At 44.2% G+C, this 12,279-nt stretch overlaps 1 long non-coding RNA gene across 1 annotated transcript; it reads right to left on the bottom strand.

Moving 5' to 3' along the window:
- Positions 1-438: 438 nt before the first annotated feature.
- Positions 439-12,034, bottom strand: LOC115894197. The gene is made up of 3 exons (XR_004054214.1): positions 11,811-12,034; positions 11,467-11,546; positions 439-1,059 (listed from the first exon to the last, which is right to left on the bottom strand). It is a non-coding gene; the product is annotated as an uncharacterized LOC115894197 (long non-coding RNA).
- Between the last annotated feature and the right edge of the window lie 245 nt (positions 12,035-12,279).

The raw sequence follows: 12,279 nt of genomic DNA, 5'->3' as shown, positions 1-12,279 counted from the left end.
TAACACCAACTCTGTTTTTTAAATTTTTATTTATTTATTTTTTGAGATAGGGTCTCACTCTGTCCCCCAGGCTGGAGTACAGTGGCATTATCTTGGCTCATGTAACCTCTGTCTCCTGGGTTCAAGTGATCCTCCTGCCACAGACTCCCAAGTAGCTGGAATTACAGGTACCCCCCACCACGTCTGGCTAATTTTTGTATTTTTTTTTTTTTTTTTTTTTTTTTTTTTTTTTTACTAGAGACAGGGTTCACAGCATGTTGACCAGGCTGGTCTCAAACTCCTGACCTCAAGTGATCCACCTGCTTTGGCCTCCCAAAGTGCTGGGATTACAGGCAGGAGCCACTGTACCCAACCCCAACTTTGTTTTGAAATAATAATATTTTATCTCCATCATATTAGTAGCTAAACCCAAAGGTTTATCAACAGTATAATACAACATGAGCAAGAACAGTTTATTTTAGGAATACACAAGTGCTTAAATATTACATTAAATGATTGCATTAAATAATGATTTAATGATTTAATGATTGCATTAAAAATGATTACATTAAATAAAGAATTACCAAATGATCATATCATCAGATGCTGTTATCAGTTATCTATTGCTGTGTAACAAACCACCCGAAAACTTTGTAGCATAAAGTAACCAATGGTTTCTACTCATAGATTCTGTGAGTCACTAATCAGAACAGAGCACAGCAGGGACAATTTATCTCTCCACAATGTTGAGAGCCTCAGCTAAAAAGACTCAAAGTCTGGAGTGACTTGATTGCTGAGCGACAGAATCATCTAGAGGCATCATTCACTTGTTTGGTACTTGAAGCTGGATATTGTTTCGGACCTCAGCTGGGCTATCAGATGGAAAACTTACATGTGGCCTCTCCAGGTGCTTTCTCCAGGGGTTCACTGAGCTTTCCCTTAGCATGACTGATGGGTTCCAAGAATGAGCATTCCAAGAGAAGAAGGTGGAAGTGTATGGCATTTTTATGATCCAGCCTCATAAATAATATAGTAGCCCTTCTGCAGTACTTATTTGTCCAGGCAGTCACAGAGATCTTCCTAGGTTCAAGAAAACAGGATATAGACCCCACCAATACGTATTAGTCAGTCAGTGTTCTTTAGAAAAACAGAACCAATAATATACATACAAGAGGAGATTTATTATGGGAATTGGCTCATGCAATTACGGAGGCTGAGAAGTCCCATGATACATTGCCTGCAAGCTGGTGAAGCAGGGAAGCTAGTGGTATAATTCAGTCTGAGCCCAAAGTCCTGAGACCCAAGGGATCCAATAATGTAACTCTCAGCCTGAGGCAAGGGCTGAGAAACCAGGGGCCTCTGGTTGAAGTCTTAGAGTTGGAATGCCCAAGAACCTGGAGTTCTGATGCTTAGGGGTAGCAAAAGCTGCGGTCACACCTCTAGAAGAGAGAACACATTTGCCTTGCCTCTGCCTTTTTGTTCTATCGGGGCCCTCGGTGAATATGATGGTGGCTGCCCAGGTTGGATGAGGGCAGATATTCCTTACTTCGTCCACTAATTCAATGCCCATCTCCTCCAGAAACACCTTCACAGACATATCCAGAAATAATGTTTTACCAGATGTCTAGGGTTCCCTTAATTCAGTCAAACTGACCCCTAAAATTACCATCACAAGTCCACCCCTTGTCAACTTGTCACACATATGTCTCCTTTTCAAAATTTTAATTAATTATTATTATTATTTTGCCAAAGCCAAATACTTCTGAACCATATGCGTCTCCTTAAGCCATACTTAATCTTCAAATAAAGATAGTAACAAGCTGGGTGTGGTGGCTCACTCCTGTAATCCCAACACTTTGGGGGGCTGAGGTAGGAGGATCTCTTGAGCCTAAGAGTTCCAGAGCAGCCTGGGCAACATAGTGAGACCATGTCTCTACCAAAAATAAAAATAAAAATAAATTAGCCAGGTCTGGTGGTCCCAGATACAGGGGACTAAAGTGGGAGGATTGCTTGAGCCCAGGAGTTCAAGGCTGCAGTGAGCCGTGATTGTGCCACTGCACTCCAGCCTGGGCAACAGAGTGAGAACCTGTCAGAAAGAAAGAGAGAAAGAGAAGGAAGGAAGGAAAGAAGGAAGGAAGGAAGGAAGAAAGGAAGGAAGACAGGCAGGCAGGCAGGCAGGCAATAACAAAGTCATAGTTCCACCTAACATGATACAATTATCCTGTGTACAACTGAAAACACACTAGCCCCTTCTCCAGTAGAGGAGGTAAAGTTCTTGAGTGATGTTTACTCTTCTCCTGATATTCCATAATTTAAATATCATGATATAAAATTATGAATACTTAAAAATATTGATATAGCCGGGTGCGATGGCTCACGCCTGTAATCCCAGCACTTTGGGAGGCCAAGGTGGGTGGATCACAAGTTCAGGAGATCGAGACCATCTTGGCTAACACGGTGAAACCCCATCTCTACTAAAAATACAAAAACAAAATTAGCCGGGCTTGGTGGTGGGCACCTGTAGTCCCAGCTACTCGGGAGGCTGAGGTGGGAGAATGGCATGAACCCAGGAGGCGGAGCTTACAGTGAGCCAAGATCGCACCACTGCACTCCAGCCTGGGCAAAAGAGTGACACTCTGTCTCAAAAAAAAAAAAAAAAAAAAAAAAGATAGATAGATAGATAGATAGATAGATAGATAGATAGATAGATAGGAAGATATAAAGTCAAAACAGCTAGCTTATCTTACATGATAAAGGAATAAGAGGGAAAAAAACCTGCCTTTGCTTAATATGTGTATATATACACACAAATGTATTTTTTGGGGGTGGGGGACAGGGTCTTACTCTGTTGCCCAGGCTGGAGTGCAGTGGCACAATCTTGGCTCACTGTCACCTATACCTTGCTGGCTTAGGTGATCCTCCTGCTTTAGCCTCTTGAGTAGCTGGAACTACAGGCACATACCACCACACCCAGCTAATTTTTGTATTTTTAGTAGAGACAGAGTTTTGCCATGTTGGCCAGACTGGTCTCAAACTCCTGGGCTCAAGCAATCTGCCCGCTTTATCTTCCTAAAGTGCTGGGATTACAGGTATGAGCCACCGCGCCTGGCCACAAATATATTCTTAACAAAATAGGGAGGAAATTATTTTGACAATTATAGTCCTTGACTCTATAACCGGTTACATGGTTGTAGCTGTTGTTTATAGTTAACTTCTATTATCTATTCTGTATTCTCTCTGCCTTCAGTAAGCACCTCAACTGATCATGGTTCTTTACTTGGTGGGGTCACCCAAATCTTCGTTCCTGAAGGATCTGGGCCATTTGAAGTCCTGCCTGATTTGAGTTGTAGTTTCCCATTGACTTTAATCACAGGGCATGGTAATACTACGAGGTACCCCAAGGGATCTCCTGTATTCCAGACATATTATTTCTTACCAGCATTGTGGAGTATCCAATTTGGTAGTCCAGATCAATCATCCCAGCCAACACCATAACTCCCTTCTTGGTCTGTTGACCCAGAGTCTGAAGGCACCCAAAGGGAGCAGGTAGTAGTCTTACTTATAATTTAATGAAATCATTGCTGTGTCTCCTGATTAAAGCATTCCTCCCTATGGAACTAAAGACCTTTGGGTCAGCAGAGCATGTCTTGGGAACAGGAAGCAAAAATTTTGCTAGTGGATCACTAGGGGTAATGGTGAGTGCTGCCACCTCCATTTCCACCTCTTGATCGCTGGACCCACCACATATTGGATGCTGATTCAGAAGAATATACAGCCTTCTGGAGAACTTTGCCCCAGCTCTATAAGGTATTGTCATGTAATGGGCAATATAACTGTATCTTCAAAAGGCCATTCCACCATTCTATCAAGCCAGCTGCTTCAAGATGATGGGGTCATTGTAAGACCAGTGAACTCCATGAGTATGAGCCCACTGCTGCATTTCTTTAGCTCTGAAGTGAGTTCCTCGGTCAGTCCACAGATGACAGTTTTGGTGTAAGCAATACAGACAGTGTCAAGCATGTGAAATGCGAGATACTGTGGCCATCTTAAAAAACAATCTGCTATAGATACTGAAAAATCATCTCATAACATTCAGCAGCTTTTCCTTTTGAAAGCTCTTAGATCAAAATAAATAGAAGGATGAACATATATGCAAAATAATTGAAAGCAGCATCCCAAAGAAATACTTGTGCACCCAGGTTCATAGCAGCATTATTCACAATAGGTCAAACAACCCAAGTCTCTGAGGTTACAGTGATCTGAGATTTATTCACCTCGGATGAATAGTGATCTGCTGAATAAACAAATGTGTTATATACATACAATGGAAAATTATTCAGCCTTAAAAAGGAAGGAGATTCTGACACATGCTACAACATGGATGAAGCTTGAGGATATTATTCAACCTTAAGTGAAACAAGCCAGTCACAAAAAGACAAACACTGTATGATTCTACTTATATGAGGTATCTAGAGCAGTCAAATTCATAGAAACAGAAAGTAGAATGGTGGTTCCCAGGGCTTGGCGGGGGAGGGGAAATGGAGAGTTGTTGTTCAATGGGTTCAGAGTTTCAGTTTTGCAAGATGAAAATAATTCTTGTGATTGATTACACAATAATGTAGATATACTTAACACTACTAAACTATATATTCTAAATTGGTTAAGGGCTGGTCTGAGTGCAGTAGTGTATACAACTAATTGATTACAACTAGTTACAGATTTCTTTGCTCCTTCTCCACTCCCACTGCTTCACCTGACTAGCTTTAAAAAAAGTAAAATAAAAGGTTAAGATGATAAATTTTGTGTTATGTGTATTTTATCACTTTTTCTTTTCTTTTTGAAACAGAGTCTAGCTCTGCTGCTCAGGCTGGAGTGCAGTGGCATGATCTCCGATCATGGGGCAACCTCCACCTCCCAGGCTCAAGTAATCCTCGCACCTCAGCCTCCCGAGTAGCTGGGATAACAGGCATGTGCCTCCATGCCCAGCTATATTTGGTATTTTTAGTAGAGACGGGGTTTCATCATGTTGGCCAGGCTGGTCTCAAACTCCTGACCTCAGGTGATCCGCCCACCTTGGCCTCCCAAAATGCTGAGATTACAGGAGTGAACCACCTCACCCAGCCTGTATCACAATTTTTAAAAAGAAATAGAAAATGTTCTAGATATGTTAAAGAATGCTATGGCAGATATTGCATATTAGTATGCTCTAGAATGAACATAAGGCAGAAGCTTAAAAAACTACATTTTCTAGACTCTCCTGTGGCTAGGGCTTGAGATGTGATTTGCATCCCACGAAACAGAAGCATTTGTTGAGACTGATTTGAAACTGAGTCACATGTAGACAGAGGTGATATCAAGAGGATCTGCTTTGCTGGGGTAGACTGTGGCAGAGGTGGCATGGTCTGCAGCCAGTTCTTGTGCAGCAGCTTATTAATTTGGCAGATGACTTCCTGATTCAGCAGCCTTCAACATCAGTGATGGCTGCATTCCCAATTTTGGTCAAGGTAGAGTAGTAATGGGGTCCAGGAGTTGCTCCTGAATCCTTAGTCTAAGTTCTAATCCTCCAGCATTTATAAAAAGGCTGAAGGCAAAATATCATAGTTTGCATATAAAATGATTGTATTTTGTAGAGAATCAGAGACGTTATTTCAGAAAGAAAACTATTAGAACTAATGAAAAGTTAAAGTGGCCAGATTTAAGCCAACTACATGAAAAACAATACTTTTTCTTTAACCCAGCAATAATCACATAGAAATGTAGATTAAAAATCCCACTTTAAATGATAACAAACTTGATAAGAATCAGGAATAAATTTATAAGAAATGCACTAGACTTATTCAGCACACAGGTTTCATTTCAGTCCTCTTTCCCTCTGTTCCACATTCTCTGAACTAAATCAATAAACAACTCAAAGGAATATTATAATGAAATATTTCATGAGAACTGTAGTCTCAGTAGTAAGGAAACCCATTTTTGCCTGATCAGCTGAGCAAATTAAAATTCAATTCTTCTTTAACCGTTACTATTTTCCATCCCAATATTTTGTTTTTGTTTTAACTTCTATGTTAGACTTAAGAAAACAAAAACTCTACACCCCATAAATCAAGGCAAACTTTTTCAGTTTTAGAGAAAAGAAGTTAAGAGGAAAACAATTCTGAAGAAGCAATGTTTCTGCCTCGGGGAGAGAAACCTTTAATACAATCCTTATGAAACCGTGTTCCTGGCGTTCCCTTCATAAATCATGCATGTATAAGTAATTTTCAAAGATTTTGGGAAATGAGCTGTTGCACAAGGGATGATGGGATGTGTTATTTTGCTTCTGTATTTTTCTTTCTCTTTCCCTTTTTTACAGTTGCTGGTCATTTATTGGTCAAAAAATAAAGAGGGTGTCTGTCAGAAGCAGTCAAAAAATAATAGGTCTGATGAAATATGGATGCCTGAGCTATATTTATCATAAGTAAACTATGTTTAAGAAACATAGCCAAGGCTGGGCGTGGTGGCTCACGCCTGTAATCCCAGCACTTTGGGAGGCCGAGGTGGGCAGATCATTAGGTCAGGAGTTCGAGACCACCCTGGCCAACATAATGAAATCCTGTCTCTACTAAAAATACAAAAATTAGCAGGGCATGGTGGCGTATGCCTGTAGTCCCACTACTCGAGAGGCTGAAGCAGGAGAATTGCTTGAACCCAGGAGGCAGAGGTTGTGGTGAGCCAAGATTGTGCCATTGCACCCCAGCCTGGGCAACAGAGCAAGGCTCTGTCTCAAAAAAAAAAGGAAAGAAACATAGCCAAAATGATGGTAAACTGCAAGCTCTTCCCTTATAGATTGAGAGCCACATCAATTTCTCCACATTTTTTAAAGAAATAAATCACTTTGGAAAATTATAGATATATTTCTATAATCAATAAATTTGAGGTATTTATATGGATTCATCATAATTAAAAATATTAGTTGTTATCCTATAAAACAATATACATATACAAATCAGTTGGGTCCCCTGGGAAGCAGATGCTGAGCTGAAGTTAAGAATGCAAAAGGCGGCCAGGTGCGGTGGCTCACGTCTGCAATCCCAACACTTTGGGAGGCCGAGGGCGGGGGGCGGCGGGGGGTGGGGTCGCGAGGTCAGGAGATGGAGACCATCCTGGCTAACACGGTGAAACCCCGTCTCTACTAAAAAAAACAAAAAAATTAGCCTGGTGTGGTGGCGGGCGCCTGTAGTCCCAACTACTTGGGAGGCTGAGGCAGGAGAATGGTGTGAACCCGGAAGGCGGAGCTTGTAGTGAGCCAAGATCGCGCCACTGCACTTCAGCCTGGGCAACAGAGTGAGACTCCGTCTCAAAAAACAAAAACAAAAACAAACAACAACAAAAAAAGAATGCAAAAGGTGCCAAGCGCAGTGGCTCACACCTGCAATCCCAGCACTTTGGGAGGCCGAGATGGGCGGATCATTAGGCCAGCCTGACCAACATGGTGAAACTCTGTCTCTACTAAAAATACAAAAATTAGTCAGGCATGGTAGCACGCACCTGTAGTCCCAGCTACTGCAAAGGCTGAGGCAGGAGAACGGCTTGAACCCAGGAAGCAGAGGTTGCAGTGAGCTGAGATTACGCCACTGCACTCCCGCCTGGGCCACAGACCGAAACTCCATCTCAAAAAAAAAAAACAAAAAATGCGGCCGGGCGCTGTGGCTCACGATTGTAATCCCAACACTATGAGAGGCCAAGGCGGGTGGATCACCTGAGGTCGGGAGTTCGAGACCAGCCTGACCAACATGGAGAAACCCCATATCTACTGAAAATACAAAATTAGCCAGGCGTGGTGGCGCATGTCTGTAATCCCAGCTACTCGGGAGGCTGAGGCAGGAGAATTGCTTGAACCTGGGAGGCAGAGGTTGTGGTGAGCCGAGATCGCACCATTGCACTCCAGCCTGGGCAACAAGAGCGAAACTCTGTCTCAAAAGGAAACAAACAAACAAATAAACAAAAAAAACAATTCAAAGGCTTCGGCCGGTGCAGTGACTCATGCCTGTAATCTCAGCACTTTGCCAGGCCGAGGCAGGCAGATCACCTGAGATCAGGAGTTCGAGACCAGTCTGGGCAACATGGTGAAACCCCGTCTCTACTAAAAATACAAAAATTAGCCCGGTGTGGTGGCAGGTGCCTGTAATCCCAGCTACTTGGGAGGCTGAGGCGGGAGAATCGCTTGAGCCCAGGAGGTGGAGGTTGCAGTGAGCTGAGATCAGTTCACTGCACTCTAGCCTGGGCGACAGACCCAGACTCCATCTCAAGAAAAAAAAAAGCAAAAGGCTTATTGAAGAGTAACATTCATAAGAAGAAAAAGGAGGAAGAACTGGGTCGGGGAGTCATCAGACCACTATGCAGATCGGCTGAAGACTCAGCCAGCCCGATAGGGAGCTCCCAGCAAAGATTACCATTAGAGAAGTTCTGCATAGGGCAAAAATGGCCAGGCTGTGTTCCACCATCTTGCTGAGTCACTGATTGGGGTCGCCTCAAGAAAAGTATGACCTTGGCTCAAAAGCTAACAGACACTTAAAGGAATTAACAGCTGGAGGTTGTCAACTAAATCACACAATTCTTGCAGTTGAGAAAGAAGTCCTTTTTGGTTGGTGGGGGGTTGCAGTAGACAGGGTCTCACTCTGTTACCTAAGCTGGAGTGCAGTGGTGTGATCATGACTAATTGCCACCTCAACCTCCTGGGCTCAGGTGAGCCTCCCTACTCAGCCTCCCAAGAGTTGGGACCACAGGCACGTGCCACCATGCCCAGCTAATTTTTGTATTTTTTTTTTTTTTTTTTTTTTGAGAGATGGAGTTTGGCCATGCTGTCCAGGCTGGTTTCAAACTCCTGGGGTCAAGCAATCCTCCCACCTCAGCCTCCTGGGTAGCTGGGACTATGGGTGCACACCACGCCTGGCTAATTTTTTAAATTTTGTAGAGACAGAGGTCTCCTTGTGTTGCCCAGACTGGTTTTGAACTCCTGGCCTCAACATTCTCCCACCTCAGCCTCACAAAGTGCTGGAATTAGAGGCATGAGCCACTGCACCCAGCTTGAATTGTCTTTAAACTGTTTTCTACTAGTATTTAATTTCAGCCTCTTCCCATTCTGACCTATAATTAACAATTTTTTTTTTTTTGGCCAGGTGCAGTGGCTCACACCTGTAATTCCAGCACTTTCGGAGGCCAAGGCAGGTGGATCACCTGAGGTCAGGAGTTCGAGACCAGCCTGGGCAACATGGCAAAACCCCATTTCTACTAAAAATATAAAAATAAGCCAGGCTTGGTGATGGACACCTGTAATTCCAGCTACTCCGGAGGCTGAGGCAGGAGAACTGCTTGAACCCGGGAGGGGAGGTTGCAATGAGCCAAGATCGCACCATTGCACTCCAGCCTGGGCAACAAGAATGAAACTCTGTCTCAAAAAAAAAAAAAAAAAAAAGCTGGGATTACAGGCTTGAGCCACCACGACTTTTTTTTTTTTTCTTAAGTGCATTTCTGAGACTGTCTCATAGTCCTTTTCAGATTTATCAGTGAATAGCTTTGTCCTATATATTGGCCAATTGTAACCTTTACCACTCCTTTTCCTTTGGTATGTGTGTGTAACATACATACAAGAAGATTATCTATATTCGTGTATGCACCTGGCCACAATGAAGTAAAATTTATCACAATTTTCCTTTACGATTTGTAATTTTTGTCTTATTTAAGAAACCCTGGCCGGGCGCGGTGGCTCAAGCCCGTAATCCCAGCACTTTGGGAGGCAGAGACGGGTGGATCACGAGGTCAGGAGATCGAGACCATCCTGGCTAACATGGTGAAACCCCGTCTCTACTTAAAAAAATACAAAAAACTAGCCGGGCGAGGTGGCGGGCGCCTGTAGTCCCAGCTACTCCGGAGGCTGAGGCGGGAGAATGGTGTAAACCCGGGAGGCGGAGCTTGCAGTGAGCTGAGATCCGGCCACTGCACTCCAGCCTGGGCAACAGAGCCAGACACCGTCTCAAAAAAAAAAAAAAAAAAAAAAAGAAACCCTAGGCAGGGCATGGTGGCTCAAGCCTATAATCCCAACACTTTGGGAGCCAAGGTGGGAGGATTGCCTGAGGTCAGGAGTTCAAGACCAGCCTGGCCAATATGGCAAAACCCCGTCTCTACTAAAAATACAAAAATTAGCTGGGTGTGGTGGACCACACCTGTAGTCCCAGCTACTCAGGGAGGCTGAGGCAGGAGAATCTCTTGAATCCGGGAAGCGGAGGTTGCAGTGAGCTGAGATCACACCAATGCACTCCAGCCTGGGCAACAGAGCGAGACTGCATCTCAACAACAACAACAACAAAAAGATATTGCTTATTTTCTTCTCAGATTTTTTTTTTTTAATAGGAATCTCGCTCTGTCACCCAGGCTGGAGTGCAGTGGCGTGATCTCAACTTACTGCAACCTCCGTCTCAGTGGTTCAAGCGATTCTCCTGCCTCAGCCTCTGGAGTAGCTGAGATTACAGGCGCGTGCGCCACCACGCCTGGCTAATTTTTTTGTATTTTTGGTAGAAATGGGGTTTCACCATGTTGGCCAGGATGGTCTCGATCTCTTGCCCTCATGATCTCTTGTCCTCATGATCTCTCTGCCTCCCAAAGTGCTGGGATTACAGGCGTGAGCCACCATGCCCAGCCTTCTCAGAGTTTTATAATTTTGCTTTTTGCACTTTCTTCAAACCAATGGGATTGTTTTGTGTAGGGTGGGACTTACGAGTATATTTTTTCTATGTGCATTTATCTATTGTACATTATTTTATTTATTGAACACTATAGCCTTTACCTATTTATCTGCAATGTTTATGGTATCAGGTTTCTATATATTTGGCTGTCTACTGATCCATCGGTTTGTAGGTTCTTGTACTAACATCCATTGTTTTAATTACTTTAGCTATGTAATCAGTTTTCACATCTGGTAAATCAAGTCCCCCTACCTTCTTCTTTTACAGGAGAATTAGCCTTTTGCTCTTCCACATACCTTTAAGAATGAGTTTGTCAAATTCCATGACAATTCCTGTTGGGAATTTCGTTAAAGTCACATTGCATTTGGATGCGATCAATTTGAAGAACTATTACAACTTGAATCAACTGGAAAGAGACTTTTGCAAAAAGTCTTATCTTCTCTCTATAAGCTCCCTGCAGAAATCCCGAAAAAGAAGTGCGAGGAATAGTCCCATATATCTTGGAGAACCTCTGATAATCTCTTCTAACTGTACCATCTTTGCAAAGGCAGGGATGGAAACAGAGAGGGAGGAAGAGGGCAGGCGACTGAAAGTATTAGCTAAATGTGAGTAAAGGGTTGGCATCCAGTGTTCTTCTCAGCCACTATTTTCTCTGGTGTATTTCCTGGAGATATCTTTTTTGGAGGAGTGGAATTGAAAGGAGGCATTGGAAAGACAGAAGGTGAGGAAAAGACAGAAGGTGAATATGTTCTGGAGGGGAGAGTACCTTAACTGCTGATGGCTGAAACTGCTGTTCCTTCTACCTGTTCGGCTCTGAAGTTCAAGGGAAGGAATCCTGAATGGCGGCTGAAAAAAAAAATTAGAGAAAAGGTAGCATTTGAGTTGAGGGCGCGCAGGGTGGATAAGAGTTCCAGCGCGAGCTTATATCTGGGAGCTGGGGTGTGGCTCTGGCGGGCGGCATTAGAGAAAGAAGGCGACAGGCATTCTGAATAGCATAAGGAGACAGAGACAGAAGTGATGTGTTTGTAGGACGCAAGAGCAGTTCATTTTGAGGTGAGAGATACAGCTGGAAAGATAAGTAGCGGCCCGATTGTGCAAGGCCATGAATACCAGGTTAAGGACTTTGGACTTTATCCTGGGATGCCAGTGTGAGTTCTTGAACAGAAAAGTAAGTAGCTGGGTCCGAAGTTCGCGTCAGGAGGATCACTGTGGCTGCAGCAAGGCAGACAATCAGGTGGCCGCGTCCTGGCCAGCGGGGCAGGCAAAGGCGCGGAGTGTTGCACTTCCACCTGCAGGGGGCACACTGAAGGAAGGGCCGAACGCCCACCCCGCCCCCGTCCTCTCCGCCCTACCTCGATGCATCGCGCTCAGAACTCGGCTAGCCCGCCTGGACGCACCCCTCTCGGGCTTCGGCTATTCTGCCTGGACGCGCCTCCGTGCGTCACGTCCGCTGTGGCGTGAGGCTCCTTGGAGCTGAGGAGGGGAGCAAAAAGAAGCCTTTGCGCCTGCGCCAGGGCGCACCCGTCGGCAGTAAAAGCTGAGGGGCTGGCGCGGGGGACAATTTTACGTCTACACGCGC

The sequence above is a fragment of the Rhinopithecus roxellana genome, chromosome 17 (assembly GCF_007565055.1).
Source record: "Rhinopithecus roxellana isolate Shanxi Qingling chromosome 17, ASM756505v1, whole genome shotgun sequence".
Classification (NCBI taxonomy): Eukaryota; Metazoa; Chordata; class Mammalia; order Primates; family Cercopithecidae; genus Rhinopithecus; species Rhinopithecus roxellana.
This window is presented reverse-complemented; position numbering and strand designations above follow the sequence as displayed.